Source organism: Staurois parvus, unplaced genomic scaffold (genome assembly GCF_062004578.1).
Source record: "Staurois parvus isolate SC_StPar_1 unplaced genomic scaffold, SC_StPar_1.0 ptg000283l, whole genome shotgun sequence".
Taxonomy (NCBI): Eukaryota; Metazoa; Chordata; class Amphibia; order Anura; family Ranidae; genus Staurois; species Staurois parvus.
In genome coordinates, this window is record NW_028318079.1 from 5443015 (window position 1) to 5460313 (window position 17299).

Below are 17299 nucleotides of genomic sequence, written 5' to 3' on the forward strand. Positions count from 1 at the left end.
ATGGAAGCATATACAGCAAGGTAAGGAAGCTTGGACATTTATTCATTTTATTGGCCAGAGTATTTTCCATTGACATTGATAAACGCCCAAGCGTTAACACGGCTAGCGTTTAGCCACGTTTACATGTGTTTTTGCAGCATTTAGTGTTTTTTGACCAAAACGTTCCTCTCCTGAACGTGATTATTCTGCGTTCAGAAGAGGAACCTAAACTCTGCTGCTCCTAAACTCTGGTAAAAGCCTATGTATGCATGGACACATAGACTTTTATTGAATTGAGTTCAGGGGCTTTGGCAAAAAAATGCCAATATCTCCTAAACTCACGTAAACAAAAAATAATAACTGCACTTTATTTTTTTACCTGCAAAAAAAATGCATTTATTATTTTTTGTTAAAAGGTGAGCTTATCCTTTAACCCCGTGACTTTGGACACATAAATGTTCCTGCACTACTTTGAGTCTACTTTGATGCTACTTGAGTGCCAAAGACTGTAAAGTTGCATCCAAGTTGCATCACATGAACATAACTGTCATACTTTCTTAATAGCCAAGAAAACCCCGTGACTTTGGACACATAAATGTTCCTGCACTACTTTGAGTCTACTTTGATGCTACCTGAGTGCCAGAGACTGTAAAGTCGCATCCAAGTCACATTACATGAACATAACTGTCATACTTTCTTATTAGCCAAAAAAAACCTGTGACTTTGGACACATAAATGTTCCTGCACTACTTTGAGTCTACTTTGATGCTACCTGAGTGCCAGAGACTGTAAAGTTGCATCACATGAACTGTCATACTTTCCTATTAGCCAAAAAAAAACACAAAATGCATCAAAAATGTAACACTTGCATTTTTGGTGCGGGTCCATTGAATATTACGCACAAAATACAATCTGCTGCGGGAAAAAAAAGTCCCTGACCCAACAAATGCAGCGGCTCAAAAAGCACAGATGTGAACCCGATCCATGTTAAATGGACTGTAGTGTGTTTCTGCAAAACGCATGAGTGTGAACCAAGGCCGTCCCTAACAGTGGAATAACCTAAGCCCAATTTCTGTACGTTCGATGCATTAATTTCTGCTTTATTTTCAAATCAATGAAATAAGTTGGAGGTGCAATGTTTGTTCCCTCTTTAAGTCTGAGTGTGTTTGGCTACTATGGCAACATAGATATTTTTTTTTCAGATACTTTTGCAAATGAAGCCCATTGTGTGCCGGATATCAGCTGGAATGTAGCACAGGATATGATGCATCAATGTCTTAGGAGCTGGGGACTTCAGTAGGAAATTCTGTGACCTGTCTCTGTTCTGTATGCGTATAAATGAACCCCTCCCAGGGGGATGAAAGATATCTATCTTTATGCCTCTCCTTCCTTCTCTCCATATGTCACAACCTGCTCTGCGGCTGATTATTTCTTATACAGGTGATTATGACCCTATTTGTTAGGCCAGGTGTCTCAGTGGGAGTGGAAGCTGCGTAGCAGGTTGAACAATGTAAGGTGTGTTGCAATGCATAAACTGTTCTAAAAGAATAGTAACACACTTCACGCATTTCCAGTTTACTGACTCGTTCTCCTCCCTTTACCGAGCTTTCTGCACTTCCTTCATAGACTGACAGCTGACAGTGACAGCAGTACCGGTTGTAGCTGCGTATGGTCTGGACTTCCTCCATTCACCTGAGAGCTGCAGGGATCACCCTACTTGTCACGGTAAGGGACTTCTTATCTTTACAGTATCCTCATAAAAAACCTCAATTTCCCTGTTTTCCAAACATTCTGAACACTGTTACGGTTTATTTTCTTATCTGTATAAAAGGCGTAAAGTCTGAATGGGTTCTTGGTCATGAATGAGTCGAATTTGTAAAAAGAGAAAAACAGCGCCTCTGAGTGTAGACCAGGGGCAGACTGACAACCCCCAGGCAAGAGGGGATCATGGGGCCCCTGTGTCCTTGCCCAAACTCAAAAAAGCCTATGAAAAAGGTACCAGGGGCATCTCATGGGGCCCCCTACTGACTCCGGGCCCTCGGGCAGTGCCCGAGTTTCCAAATGGTCAGTCCGCCCCTGGGACTGTTAAAAGTACTTAGTGGTGAACATGATTCAAACCACTCACATGTAGATGGTAAACATAAGGCTCATAAGGGGTTAACAAATGCATATGTGCGGGTGGTGCTGCTGCAGATCCGCGCAAAAATCCGTGCAGCCGCACCACCCGCACAGAGAAATGAGGACATGCGGGCGGGTGCCATTAGTTCTATTGGCACGCCGCCCGCACTGGAAAACGCAACCGTACTGAGAACTGAGATTCCCGTGCAGGCTGCGTTTTCCAAAGAAGTGCAGGGACTTCTTCCCTGCGTGTCACGGGCACGGGAGTGCATTCAAATGAATGGGCTCTCGTGCCCGCGCAAAACGCGGCCTGCACGGCCGCATATATGTGGTCCGGGGGTGAATCTACATGTGAATGGTTTTAATCATGTTCACCATTAAGTACGTTTAACACTCAGAGGCACTGTTTTTTCTCTTTCTACCTACTCCAGAGTCGCTTGCTTCACTCCGGGTGTCTCCAGACCGTTTGTTCCTTTGTCAGCTCCTCACCCCACACTCAACCTATAGACTATGTGGACTGCGTATTCCATGCGCCTGTTACTCAGACCAGGGGCGGACTGACAACTTATGGGGCCCCCGGGCAATAGGGGATCATGGGGCCCCTGTGTCCTTGCCCAAACTCAAAAAAGCCTATGAAAAAGGTACCAGGGGCATCTCATGGGGCCCCCTACTGACCCCGGGCCCTCGGGCAGTGCCCGAGTTTCCAAATGGTCAGTCCACCCCTGACTCAGACTTACCAGTGAGTTGAATTTGTACCTAGACATTATTTTATTAGTGAACATATTGAACTCCCTTTTGGTTTCTCATCACCACGTAGTAAAGTTTTATTGGCCTACAGACATTTATGGCTTTTTTTGTTGCAATCAACGGTGACCTTTGTTACTACCATCCCTTCCATTTTGTATTCAGCTTTTTAATATAATTTCTTTTCTGAAACTACAAATGAATGCCATATGTTTATTACACTCAAATCTGATATGTTGGTTGTAGGGAGGAGGCTTCTTATAGTTCCCCAAAAATCTAATAATGAGCTCTTCCCATGGAGCCAGTTCTGCAAATCTTGCTTGACCTAGTAATGATTTCCCTGCACAGTGGCTGCAGCAGGGGTGCTGAATTGAGAAATAGATGTGTGTTTCGTTTCGTTATGATTTGTTTTTCCGGACAAAAATTTAATTTTTCGAAGATTCAGACATATAGGAATCTCCAAATGGGCATAGTAACGAATGTAAACAAATTTGAAAAAAAAAGAAAAAACATTATAACAAAAATAAGGAATACAGTCACTTCTTTTAGATGGCATCACACGATGAATTAGTAATTCGGGTCCATGGGGAAATTGATTTAGTCCTCATGCACACGGGACGTGTTCATAACGCTGGTAACGTGTAAAGTCACATTAAAAACATGAGTTTTTCAGCTTTTTTTAGCGTTTTTGCATTGGTGTTTAGCTGCGTTTTGCTGCGTTTAGCGGAGTTTTCCCGCATTTGCATTTTCTAGCATTTTTTCCCCAAAGAAAAGTTTTTTTGGGTCAAAAAAAGTCCAAAAACACCGGCGTTTTACAGTGTTCAAGCATTTTTCCAGCTAAAAAAACTCCTCTAGAAACCCGCTAGTTCTGGGTTTTTTCCAGCCAAAAAATGTTGATTACAGTCTATGTGCATGGACACCTAGGATAACATGCTGGGGGGTTTACTGGCTGTAGATAAAAACCTCAAAAGCAAAAAACAACCGCTGTAAAAACGTCAAGTGTGCATGAGGACTTAAAGTGGAGTTCCAGCTGGAAAAAAAAAACTGTAGCTGCTGACTTTTAAAATACAAACACTTACCTGTCCCTAAATCCCGCTGAGTCCTCACCATGGGTGGTTTCACTGGCCATCTTCTCTTCCTGGCACCGGCATCTTCAGTGTGGGCAGCCGGCTGTGATAGCTTGCGGCTTCACAGCCGGGTACCCACTGCACATGCATGAGGAGAGCTGCGCTTTGTGAATGACCCCGTAGTCTTCTAGGACCTGTCACATGTCCAAGAAGACTACAGGGAGGAAAACTTCCGCTTCCGATCGCCTAGGTGATCGCAGCAGAAGTGGGAGCGGGTACCTGTCAAAATTCTAGTACCTGCTCCCCAAAGGTGCCAATCCTTAATTGGGAGCGAAGGGCAAAGCATTAAAGCGGAACTTCCCTTATTCGGTAGAGCTCCACTTTAATTTTCAAATTTGTTCAATAATTCGGATTCGGATAACGAATGGATCCAAATTTCATTCCATTCGTTAATTTGTATGCACATGATGCCAGTTGATATTGTCCAACCAGCTCATGCCATTTCTCTTGGTGGGTTGGAGTACCATCCGAAAATATCAAATCCTTCCGATTCAAATCTGTTCGATTTAATATTATATCGAATATAGAGCAATCTTCTGGAAAAACTGCAACATTTTTCAAATCCACTTGGATCAATGAATATACAAAATTAGTGCAGGAGATGCAAAACAAATTACGAATCTGCTCAACATAATGAAAATAACGCCACAAAATTCTTCCAAAATAAAACAAAAATATCTGGTGTGCACTTGACTACTGAGGACATTAAGTGTTCTTTTATATATATATAAAAAATGCAGAGCTATTTGTCCTTTGAAATGCACCCCAGGATAGACGCAGTGGCCCAATGGTTAGTACTTTCACCTGGCCGTCCTACATTCATTGGTTCACAATCCCAATGATGGCACCAGCTGCTTGGAGTTTGCATGTTCTCCCTGCACCTATGTGGATTTCCCACATTCCAAAGACATGCTGGTAGGTTAATTGGCTCCTGTCTAAATTGGCCCTAGTACTGTATATGAATGTAAGGCCCCTTTCACACGGACATTCCATTTTTTCATCAGTTCAGTCATGTTTTTTCCGAGCAAAAACAGATCAGTTTACATCAGCTTTTTCATCCATTTTTCATCTGTTTTACATCCATTTACATCCTTTTTTGTCCGTTTTCATCCTTTTAAATCTGTTTTTTGTCCGTTTAAATCTGTTTTTGTCAGTTTTCATCCGTTTACATCCATTTTTGTCCGTTTACATTTGTTTTTTGTCCGTTCCGGGTTTTTTTTTTCTGTTCAAAACAACAGATGTTAACGGATACGGACATTAACGGATGTAAGCAGATGATCATCCGTACACAGAAATACATACGTGTCCGTTTTTCATCCGTAAACAGATGCAAAACGGACATATGGAACGCCTGGGTGAAAGAGGCCTAAGTTAGGGACCTTAGATTGTACGCCCCTTGAGGGTTAGGGACTGATGTGAATGTGCAATATATATGTAAAGCACTGTGTAAATTGATGTCGCTATATAAGTACCTGAAATAAATAAATAATAATACATTTACTAAAACTGGAGCACTCAGAATCCGGTGCAGCTGTGTATGGTAGCCAATCAGCTTCTAACTTCAGCTTGTTCAATTAAGCTTTGACAATAAAACCTGGAAGCTGATTGGTTTCTATGCAGAGCTGCACCAGATTTTGCATTCTCCAGGTTTGGTAAATAACTCCCTCTATGTGAATGGGAGCAAAAATTAACATTATTAGATTATTTTCCCTCCAGGTTGAATGTTATTCTTCACACAGAAAAAGTTGAATCAGTTGAGTTGAATTTTTGTCCCAGTTCGTACTACTATGTACAAGCAGCTTCCCAGGACAAATAGCTATGCAATTGTTTTTATAAATTAATCTCTAAATGTATCTCTTTTAGATAACATAGGGAAGGGTTAGTTCCCCTGTATTGTTTTTATTGCTGTCTGTGTCCCCACTGGGATGAGTCACTCTCTCTGTTTGTCCTGGTAACCATTGTGGCCAGTGAAATAGAGGAAAACTTCCAAAGGGAACACTTGTTTGGTGACAACTGGCTGAAAGAATTTCTCTAACTTTGGAGAATATTCCCCTCCCCCCTTCCTATTGTTCCCATGGTACAGAAAGTGAAGAGAAATGTACCCAATGGGACATAGATTGCAAAAAATGACAGGTGTATTAACACTTTCCTACAATATAAAAAAATGGCTTTACCAAATACATTAAGTGCCCGGTGAAACCAGTGCGATTTAAGATGCGATTTGCGAATTGAAATCGCACCTGAAATTGCATCTACTGAATGTGAATGTCAGTGTCTTAACACGTGCGATTTGCTGCACCGCGATTTCTAAAGTAGTTCTTGCATTCTTTTTTCTGCAGTTTTGTTCCGACTTCACATACATCGAATATAATGTAAATTGCACTGCAAATTGCAAGAAATCTTTGAAAATCTTCACAAATAGCAATAAAGTCTTCAGAAATCGCACCTGAAATTGCAAACAAATAGCACAATTTTAAATCATAGTGGTGTGACCAGTGAATGAAGCTGAACGCCAGGCAAACAGCTAAATACACAGATTAAGTACATGTATATGTGCTATTTAACCTTTCAAAAGATTTGTATCTCTGTCCATCCAGTCCTGAGATTTACATAGCTCTGCCACACAGTGTATTGCAAGAGACCTAATTTTTGCCTGCTGCAGTTTCAGTTTTGCTTGCTGTACATCTCTTGTCTCTCCCTCATCCTGTGACTGAACAGTGAAAGGAGAAGCAGCACAGTGATTATCTCATCTTTCTATCATGCTGTTCTCTCCTCCTATCAGAATACTCCTTGTCAGAAAATGAACACTGTAGTGCACCTGACTGGCTCTTTGTGCTTCTTGTCCCTGACCAGCCTGAGTTCTGTAGCTTCAAATTCTGATATGTACATTGATTGCATTACAAAAAAACTCATATAAAGTGTTACCAAACCCACAACAGTAAAATCAGTCTGTATATGCAGTAAAGCATGCTTGTTATACTCACTGTGGAACCTAAGGGGTTAATCCTTTTCATTGTGTAAACTGGCTGTTTGATCCTGTCTTCTCTGCCGCTCCTCTTGTTGAAATGATCACCTGATACAGACTGAATCCGTAGTCACATGCTCAGTTTGGTGTGTATTGCTAGAGAGGTTTTTTTTTTGTCTTGAGAGTGCATGTGATCAGCACAGGGCCAATCAGCACTATCCAGACAGAGAGTAAGGGGTTTCACATCCTCCTAGAGCAGAAAGAAAACTCCTCCTACAAGCTTTAACCAGTGCTCTGCTGAAGTCACAAGACTGCTGTAACTGCTGATGAGAAAAGGTATTTAGCAGTTTATATTTACTAAAATAATTGCATTTCCATGTAGTGTGTACTGTGGGAGACCAGATATAGTGACTGCAGGGTCCGGGGTTTAGTAACACTTTAATTATGTGTTAATGATTACAGAGCTGTATTGATTTGCGTCTTTTAGTTCTGCCTGGAGTCCAGCTTTAAGCACAGAGATCTTGCAACCCATCTCCATGGAAGATATGACAAGACAGCAGTTAAATCAACTTGCCAGCAGCTATTCAAAAACCATATAATAAATATGGGTGGAGAACACAATGATAGGCATATTAAACACTATGACTGCTCACTAATTGGAGTTGGATTGTTCAAATCTCCCACATTGCTAGGATATGTGCAGCACAATAGTTCTCATACAGTCATCTTAAATGGAAATGTATTCAGATGAGATGGAAATTAGTTCATTAGGAAGAATGGATTTTATTACATTGTACCTGTGTGATTCTACATGTTTTTAGTGAGCATTAGAGAGCAAAACAACTTTGTCAGGCTTATTCAGCAGTAAAGGCTACTTTCACACTGATCTGTTGCAAAAACACAACAAAAATGCATAGGCGTTTTTACCGTGATTTTGCCACGCTTTCTGAGTGTTTTTTAAAGGACACGTGACTTAAAAACTGCACCAAAAGCGCTTCTCAGAAGCATTTTTGAGGCGCTTTTCAGTAGTTTTTTAGTGGAGTTTTAGCTGTTTTTCAGGCATACCCAGTGACACAGGGGCGGACTGACCATTTGGAAACTCGAGCACTGCCCGAGGGCCCGGGGTCAGTAGGGGGCCCCATGAGATGCCCCTGGTACCTTTTTCATAGGCTTTTTTGAGTTTGGGCAAGGACACAGGGGCCCCATGATCCCCTATTGCCCAGGGGCCCCATGAGTTCTCAGTCCGCTCCTGCAGTGACACCAATATGTTGATCAGTGCTACTAAAAAGCAGTGACACCAATACAGTGATCAGTGCTAATAAAAAGCACTGGCATTGTACTAATGACACTGGGCAGGAAGGGGTTAACATCCTGGGCCATCAAAGGGTTAACTGTGTGCTGTTTTAGTGCTTTTAACTGTAAGCACACTGCTTTGCATGGCTCTTCTATGCAGAGCCATACAAAGCAGTGTGCAGGAGCTGATAGGGGAGAGAACTGTATTGTTTACTTACAGTTCTCTCCCTCCATCGGTAATGCTCCACGATCACCGGGTGCCAGCGAGTAATCACCGATCGGGACCCGGTAATTGAGAGCCGACGCCATGTATAGCGCCACACAAGCTCCCTACCCGGAAATGCAATATCACATATATACATGATTTTGCGTACCCCTGTAGCAGTATATCTGCTGCAGGGCGGTAGGAAAGTGGTTAATATGTATGAAAAAATTTTCAGAATTGGCCTGGGTGGCAAGTGGTTAAAGAAAAAGGATTCCATATATGGTCATATGTGCGGTGTGCTCTTCAATGGGAATATATACACTACCCCTTACAAAATGTACTGATGCATCCTTGAAATTTCAATTATAACCAATCATCAAAAATAAAACACATAGCAACCCACCATCTACAACTCCAGTTCTAAAAAATGTTGTGACACTGTGTGAAAACTACATAAAAAAAGAATACAATGATTTGCAAATCTCATAAACCCATATTTTGTTCTCAATAGAAAACATATCAAATGTTTAAAATGAGAAAATGTATAATTTTAACAAGAAAAGAAGGTAATTTTGAAACTGATGGCAGCAACATGTCTCTAAAAAGTTGGGACAGGGCAACAAACAAGGGAGAGCTGGAAGAACATATTGCAACTAGTTTATTGGAAGCAGATCAGTAACATGACTGAGGATAAAAAGAGCATCTCAGAAGTAGAGTGTCTCAGAAGTAAAGATGGGCAGAGGTTTACTAATCTGCGAACAGCTGCGCCTAAAACAAATTTTCAAACAATTTCAGAATAATGACTTGCAAATGCAAATCATTATCTGCAGTACACCATGCCATCCAAAAACGCAAGGTAAGAGAAGTATGGGTTACATCTTTTTTTTTGCATAATCTGAATCCTGGTGAGCCTCTGCTATGAAAAATGATTTTCTGCCCTCTGAAATGTACACCCTTTCTTCTGAATTCTGAAAGAAAATACCTGTGGGAGGGGCTGAGGTCTCTCAGGCACCATCATCCCAACATTAAACTCGGTATCCACCCCCTGTTATGACTGACAGCGGCTCCTGACAGTCTGCACGCTCCCGAGACATCAGCAGAGCTTCAGCTCTTATCAAACTCCCCCCTCCTCACCCCTCCCATCCAGGCTGTTGAGTTTCTTCACTCACAGGCAGCTTCTCTCCCTCTACTCTCCCATCAAGGTTCTTCTAAGTCAGAGATTCGCTTACAGACATGCAGCTGCTTTCTCCCTCCTCCTCCTCCCTTCCCCCTCCTATCCAGGCTGAGCTCTCACTGCCAAACTTTATCAGTTCTCTCTCTGCAGAGTGAAGTAGAGAAGAAGCTGAAGAACATTTATTCATTCTTTTCATGTCCAGTAGTCTCCTGGAGTTGCAAATCCCTCAGCATACTGTTATGTGCCTCTGTTTCTTGCTGACAGTGTGAAATCATGGAAACAGAGGCACATGGCAGGCAGGCATGTTCCAGTTTATATTTATTTATTAATTACAGGTACTTATATAGCGCCATCAATTTACGCAGCACTTTACATACATACATATATTGTACATTCACATCAGACCCTAACTCTCAAGGGGTGTACAATCTAAGGTCCCTAACTCACATTCATACATACACATATTAGGGGCAATTTAGACAGGAGCCAATTAACCTACCAGTATGTCTTTAGAGTGTGGGAGGAAACTGGAGTACCCGGAGGAAACCTATGCAGGCACAGGTTGTGTCTCTATGAGGAAAGCCTGGTCACAGCTGAGAGGTGAAGGAGGAGGAGATGGGGGGGTGGGGGGGGCAGCTCACTCCAGTTGTGACCACCCACTTCAAACTTTCAAACCTGAAGAGGACCGTTACTCAGCCCTGACCAGGGCTTGGAATGGGAATACAGCAAAAATGGAGCAACATAGGAAAGAAAGAGCTGGTATACGTGGTGTGCTGGCGTCGCTCCAAGCTGGGGTCCAGAGAAATATAGGAAAGAAAGAAAAGCTGTTCTGTGGTAAGGGTAGTTAATGCTGTTTATTTATACTATCCCATACTTTTCTTTTAAAGCTTTATCATGCAAAGAAGAAGCCATTTCTGAACATGAGCCACAAATGCTGCCCTCTGCTCAGGGCCAAAGCTCATTTAAAAGGTTTTTCAACTTAATGCATTCTATGCATTAAGATGAAAAACCTTCTGTGCTCCAGGGCCCCCCCCCCCAATACTTACCTGAGCCTGATTTTATCCAGCGGTGTGCACGAGAGCAGCTTTTGTCAACACTGTTTCCCTCCTCCCTGGGCAGATTGACCCCTGGTCTGGAATGGCTGGTGTAGATGAACAATCAGAAATTCTCTGCACATATCCTTTTCCCCATAACAAGCAGTTCCAGTGGAGTCTTCATAATGACTCTGTGTTGCACTACATGAAATCTATTGCTATAGCAAACAAATTTGCACTTTTTTAATGGACAGAAACTTGCTTGCCCCTTGCTTCACAAAGTGGAAGCAACTGGGAACAACAGCAATTCAGCCACCAAGTGGTAGGCCACATAAAATGACAGAGCGGGGTCAGCGCATGCTGAAGTGCACAGAGCACAGAAGTCGCCAACTGTCTGCAGAGTCAATAGCTAAAGACCTCCAAACTTCATGTGGCCTTCATATTAACACAACAGTACGGAGAGATTCATGGAATGGGTTTCCATGGCTGAGCAGCTGCATCCAAGCTTTACGTCACCAAGTGCAATGCAAAGCGTCGGATGCAGTGGAGACGTGTTCTCTGGAGTGACCAATCTCGCTTCTCTGTCTGGCAATCCGATGGACGTGTCTGGGTTTGGAGGTTGCCAGGAGAACGGTACTTGCCTGACTGCATTGTGCCAAGTGTAAAGTTTGGTGAATGGTGGATTATGGTGTGGCCGCCTACCTAAACTGACAGGCCAGGCAAGGAGAACATTAATCAGAGAAGCAGCCAAGATGCCCATGGTAACTCCGGAGGAGCTGCAGAGATCCACAGCTCAGGTGTAAGAGTCTGTTCACAGGAGTTTGGGAGAATCCATGTGAGGGACTAAGCAAACATGTGGAAGAAGGTGCTTTGGTTAGAAGAGACCAAAATTGAACTTTTTGGCCGAAAAGCAAAACGCTATTTGTGGCGGAAAACACTACCACTGCACATCACCCTGAACATACCATCCTCACCATGAAACATGGTGGTAGCAGCATCATGTTGTGGGGATGCTTTTCTTCAGTAGAGACAGGGAAGCTGGTCAGAGTTGATGAGAAGTTGGATGGAGCCAAATACAGGGCAATCTTAGAAGAAAACCTGCTAGAGTATGCAAAACACTTGAGACCGGGGCGGAGGCTCACCTTCCAGCAGGACAATGACCCTAAACATACAGCCAGAGCTACAATGGAATGGTTTAGATCAAAGCATATTCATGTGTTAGAATGGCCCAGTCAAAGCTCAGACCTAAATCCAATTGATAGTCTGTAATAAGACTTGAAAATTGCTGTTTACAGAAGCTCTCCATCCAATCTGACAGAGCTCGAGCTACTTTACAAAGAAGAATGGGCAAAAATTTCACTCTAGATGTCCAAAGCTGGTAGAGACATCCCCAAAAAGACTTGCAGCTATAATTGCAGTGAAAGGTGGTTCTACAAAGTATTGACTCCAGGGGGCTGAATACAAATGCACGCAACACATTTTACATATTTATTTGTAAAAAATGTTGAAAACCATTTATCATTTTCCTTCCACTTCACAATTATGTGCCACTTTGTGTTGGTCTATCACATAAAATCCCAGTAAAATACATTTACATTTTTGGTTGTAACATGACACAATATGGAAAATCTCAAGGGGTATGAACACTTTTTCAAGGCACTGTATAGCTACAAAGGGCGGGCCAACTCAATATTGAATCCTACGGACTAAGACTGGGATGCCATTAAAGTTCATATGCGTGTAAAGGCAGGCCGACCAATACTTTTGACAATATAGTGTATGTTCATATACTGGAAAGTGCATATTTTCTGGAAACTAAGTTGCAATAGTCCAATAAGAATACGAATGTCTTCAGATGTTATTGATGCACAATAGCTGTATATCTGGCTCTGTTCACAGCATGGATATATTCAGCATAATGCATTATAGTCATCCAGCTAGATACCAGTGGCAGGGGCTCCAAGTCAGATGCATTGACACATTTTGCCTACATCATAGGCTTCATCGGGAAGTGTATGTCAGAACCTGTAGACAAAGGATTATTGGGTATTATCAGTTGAAGCTGTGTACCAATGGGAGATCGAAAACTATGCAGATACCTATAGGCCAACGGTAGTATTGGATGGATTTTCTCTGTATGTTATTATTTTAGGGCCTTTGTTGATGGGCTTGTGCCAATGACATCAGTTTGAAATTAGCTTGACGAGCTCTGAGATCATTCAGAATTCATTGACAGGTGCATTTGAATGGCAGTCATCCACATTCTGTCCTGCATTTGACCTGCTGCAAAAAGATTTTGCACTCTTCCGGACCTGAATGGCAATGCAAAACCTGCTTGGCAAAACAAAAACCCATTGACACAGGCCCTAACTCTGATGCCAGGTGTGGCTGCTTATGCAGCAGGTGAATGGCACTCTATATTTTGTAGTTGTTGTGTCCCCCAATAAACACATTATGATTACAAGGACCTCGACACAATCATTTTGCACTTTTAAATATAGAAGTCCTGCACCACAAAATTACTTCTATATTTTAGGTATAAAAGTCTCTTCTATGGCCACTCTAATTTAATTACACATACATGACATTAAAGTGGAAGTTCAGTTAAAAGTTAAGGCTAAACCTACTCCCACCCCCATTCTAAGTCTATCCTATCTAACTTTGTAAAGGAAAGATGTGAATACTTACCTATTCTCAAGCCGCTCTGGTCCGGTCCCATGATCAGCTGTCAGCGGCGGCTTCAGTGTAGAGGAGGGACAGCCGATAACAGATGCACCATAGTAAGCCTATGGGGGACTTCCTCTCCCAGGCATTTGCAGCTTTTGTCGGCGATCCATTGTCTACACGGAAGCCACCGCTGGAAAGATCATGGGACTGGACCAGATCGGCTTCAGAATAGCTAAGTATACAGATCTTTTCTTTGCAGGGTTAGATAGAACAGGCTTAGAAGGGGAATGGAGATAGGTTTAATCTTAGCTGTTGGAAAACTGAGGAAGGGTTGTAACAGCGCAAACACTGCAAAGTCCTGGGAAATGGTAGTATTAGTGGCTACTGTATGAAGAGCGTAGTTTTCCGTGTGGCACTGAGGGCAAGGCTTCCAAATAAGCTGTAGCAACTTCTGTAGATGAGAAAAAGGCGAGAAGCGCCCCTAAGTGCAATAAGTCTTTTTATTCAAGTCTAAATGTAGAAACACTCACATGTGTGAAGTAATCATAAGCTTAAAAACCGTGGTTAACAATAGTTAACGGTGGGGTGGTAACCCGGGTGATGAGCCGTCATCTTACTGCGATGTGGGGAGGTCAGCTCTCGGCTGGAACAGCGTGGTGGCTGGAGGGGAACAGCGGTGAGGCCGGCTGGCGTGCATGTCCTCCCTCAGAGCCGGATGGAACGCATGCTGGAACGTAGCGGCGGTGTGGCCGTGATGACGTCAGATCCCAGGGTGCACTGCGACGCGTTTCGGAACATGCACTGGCCGTGGAAGGTGGAAGTGCGCTCCTTTTTCAAGCAGGGGGAGGTAGATGAACAGGGGTGAATATATAGGGAACGTGAGTCTAATTGATCAATTAACCAGTGATTGACCATTGCTGTAAGGTGAATAGTGTAAAGTCATGGATGTTAAATGGGGGGGGGTAAAGGAAACCAAATGGAAAAAAGAGAGGATGTAATAAATAAGAAAACAGAAGACGAAAGAAAAATGATGAAATGAAAAAAATGATGAAAAAAAGAAATGTTTTCTTATTTATTACATCCTCTCTTTTTTCCATTTGGTTTCCTTTACCCCCCCCCATTTAACATCCATGACTTTACACTATTCACCTTACAGCAATGGTCAATCACTGGTTAATTGGTTAATTGATCAATTAGACTCACATTCCCTATATATTCACCCCTGGTCATCCACCTCCCCCTGCTTGAAAAAGGAGCGCACTTCCGCCTTCCACAGCCAGTGCATGCTCCGAAACGCGTCACAGTGCACCCTGGGATCTGACGTCATCACGGCCACGCCGCCGCTATGTTCCAGCGTGCGTTCCATCCGGCTCTGAGGGAGGACGTGCACGCCGGCCGGCCTCACCGCTGTTCCCCTCCAGCCACCACGCTGTTCCAGCCGAGAGCTGACCTCCCCACATCGCAGTAAGATGACGGCTCTTCACCCGGGTTACCACCCCACCATTAACTATTGTTAACCACGGTTTTTAAGCTCATGATTACTTCACACATGTGAGTGTTTCTACATTTAGACTTGAATTAAAAGACTTGCACTTAGAGGCGCTTCTCTCCTTTTTCTTAATCTTAGCTTTTGACTGAACATTCTCTTTAGTAAGACAAATCAACTACCATCCCGCAGTGCCACAAAAGTTGGAAAAAAAGATCGGTTTTGATTTACTAAAGGCAAACAGACTGCACTCATTTTCCTTAGTAATGTGGTAAAGCTTCACTTATTACAGAACACCCAATCAGGTGCAAGGAAAGCAAAAAAAAAAAAATTTTTGCTTGCACGTCATGATTGAACGATGGAAATCAGCAGAGCTTTACCACGTGTACTAAGCTCTGGGGGAAATGAGTACAGCTGTACATGCAGAGTTTAATTGCACCTGCAAAGTGCACAGTCTATTTGCCTATAGCGAATCCACCCCACAATTGCTTATATTGATTTTAAAATGTTTATACCCTAAACTAAAAATAACAATCAAATGGTAGCTTACCCCTCATCTCCTGCCAGTGTTCTCTTTTCTTAATAAACAAAAAGGACTGTTGTTCTGCATACCATTGGCCATGAGCAGCAAGGTTGTGCAACAGTACCTGTTTGATGTCAGCAAAACACAGCTACTTTGTAAGTGCAATATCTTTGTTTCATTGGTTTTTTTTGCTCCGTTTTTCTAAATGAAAGCTGCAAGGCGGGAACTATTTCAGCTTTCTTATGATATTTTATGTTAGTTACTTTCACGTCTTTGTGTCACAGCTGTGCTCAAAAGTTTGCATACCCTTGGAGAATTGGTAATATACAGTATGTACCATTTTTAAAGAAAACATCAGTGAGCAGGCAAAACAAATTATTTTTATTCCTCATGGGAATCATATTCATGGGATTCATAACAGAATGGCACATTCATAAAACAAAACATGGCAACAAGTGAACAAATTAAATGACCCTTGTTCAAAAGCATACCCTTAGTTCTTAACAATGTGTATTGCCCCATTTAGCATCAATGACAGTGTGCAGTCTTTTGTAATTGTTGTCTATGAGACCCCAAATTCTTACGGGTAGTATAGCCGCCCATTCGTCTTGGCAAAATGCCATATATGAGTGCTGCCTTCCAGTGCCCATCAGTGATGCTTGTCAATGCTGATCAGTGCCTCCTCATCAGTGCCACCTATCAGTGCCTATCAGTGCCTATCAGTGCAGCCCATCAGTGTCCATCACTGCAGCCTCATTAGCGCACATCGGTGAAGGAGAAAAATTACTTATTTACAAAATTTTATAACAGAAACTAAGAAAAAACTTTTTTTTCAAAATGTTCCGTCTTTTTAGTTTGTATAGCAAAAAATAAAAACCCCAGTGGTGATTAAATACTTCCAAAAGGAAGCTCTATCTGTCTCAAAAAAATAATAAACATTTTGTTTGGGAACAGTGTTGCATGACCGCGCAATTGTCATTCAAAATGTGACAGCACTGAAAGGTGAAAATTGGCCTGGGCAGGAAGGGAGCAAAAGTGCGCAGTAGTCAAGTGGTTAAACAAATCCTCCTACATAAGTTGTACTCGTTTATCTACAGCCTCTCATCTCTACAGCCCTCTAAACACATTTCAAAGGCTACTTCTCAGCTCCACCAGACAGGGGGCGGAGATCTTAGATCACTCACTGCACAGCGTACAGCAAAGAGCTGAGTGTAAACTGAGACTTGAGTGGAGGGAATGCACAGTCAAATAAGGAAGCATGCAGAGCTGTGTGCTGGAGGAGGGGAAAGGTCCTCTCACCAGATTCTGTGGTGTTGAGATCACCTATCAGAAGTGGCTAATGCAGATACCAGAGGGAGGAGAGAGGAGACCGAAATCACACTTAGTTCTTTGGATTTAGGCAAATGCATCCTATAGAAGGATATGCTCTGTTAATTTTTCATTTCAGCAGTTTACAATCACTTTAAACAAAATTCCCACATACTAATGAAAAATAGCTGGCCATTTTTATTATTAGTCACACACATAAACAACATAACCCAAACACCGGAGTCACTGACCCATTTGCGAGTATGCAAATCAAGAGACCCGATTCCCACCCCCGTCACCCCTCCAATTTGCTATTAGCCTCACAGTTCACTCCAACACACCTACCTCCCCCTGCAGTCTCAGGCTCATAGAATTCTAACAGTTCCCAGGTATGACTACTTCAGCCTGTAATATACATTGTGTACACATTTTCCATTATTTTTAGTAGAAATATGTCACAAAGCAACAAACTGAGTTAAAAATGAAAAATAAAATAATATGTTTTATGATGAAAAGCCTTTCAGGCCTCACTACAATAAACAAAGGGCCTTGCATATGAGACTAGCCGGTCTCATACTAATATATTGAATTCGGAAGCTGTTGCATTGTGATTTTCAGTGCTTACTACCGGTACTTTATAAATAAAAGAAGAATGGGTAGCAGGAACTCTTTGAAA

At 42.4% G+C, this 17299-nt stretch overlaps 1 protein-coding gene across 3 annotated transcripts in view; it reads left to right on the forward strand.

The window, feature by feature from the left end:
- The first annotated feature begins 1401 nt into the window (after positions 1-1401).
- The window catches only part of FAM3D (FAM3 metabolism regulating signaling molecule D), a 133785-nt gene continuing 117887 nt past the window's right edge, over positions 1402-17299 (forward strand). Inside the window, exons 1-2 of one of the 3 annotated variants that reach the window (XM_089682041.1) lie at positions 1402-1419; positions 1606-1704. The gene's annotated coding sequence lies outside the window, so the exon portion shown is untranslated. Of the gene's footprint in view, positions 1420-1459; positions 1495-1530; positions 1705-17299 lie in introns of those variants that run through there. The other 2 variants (XM_089682040.1, XM_089682039.1) reach the window with 2 other exon arrangements.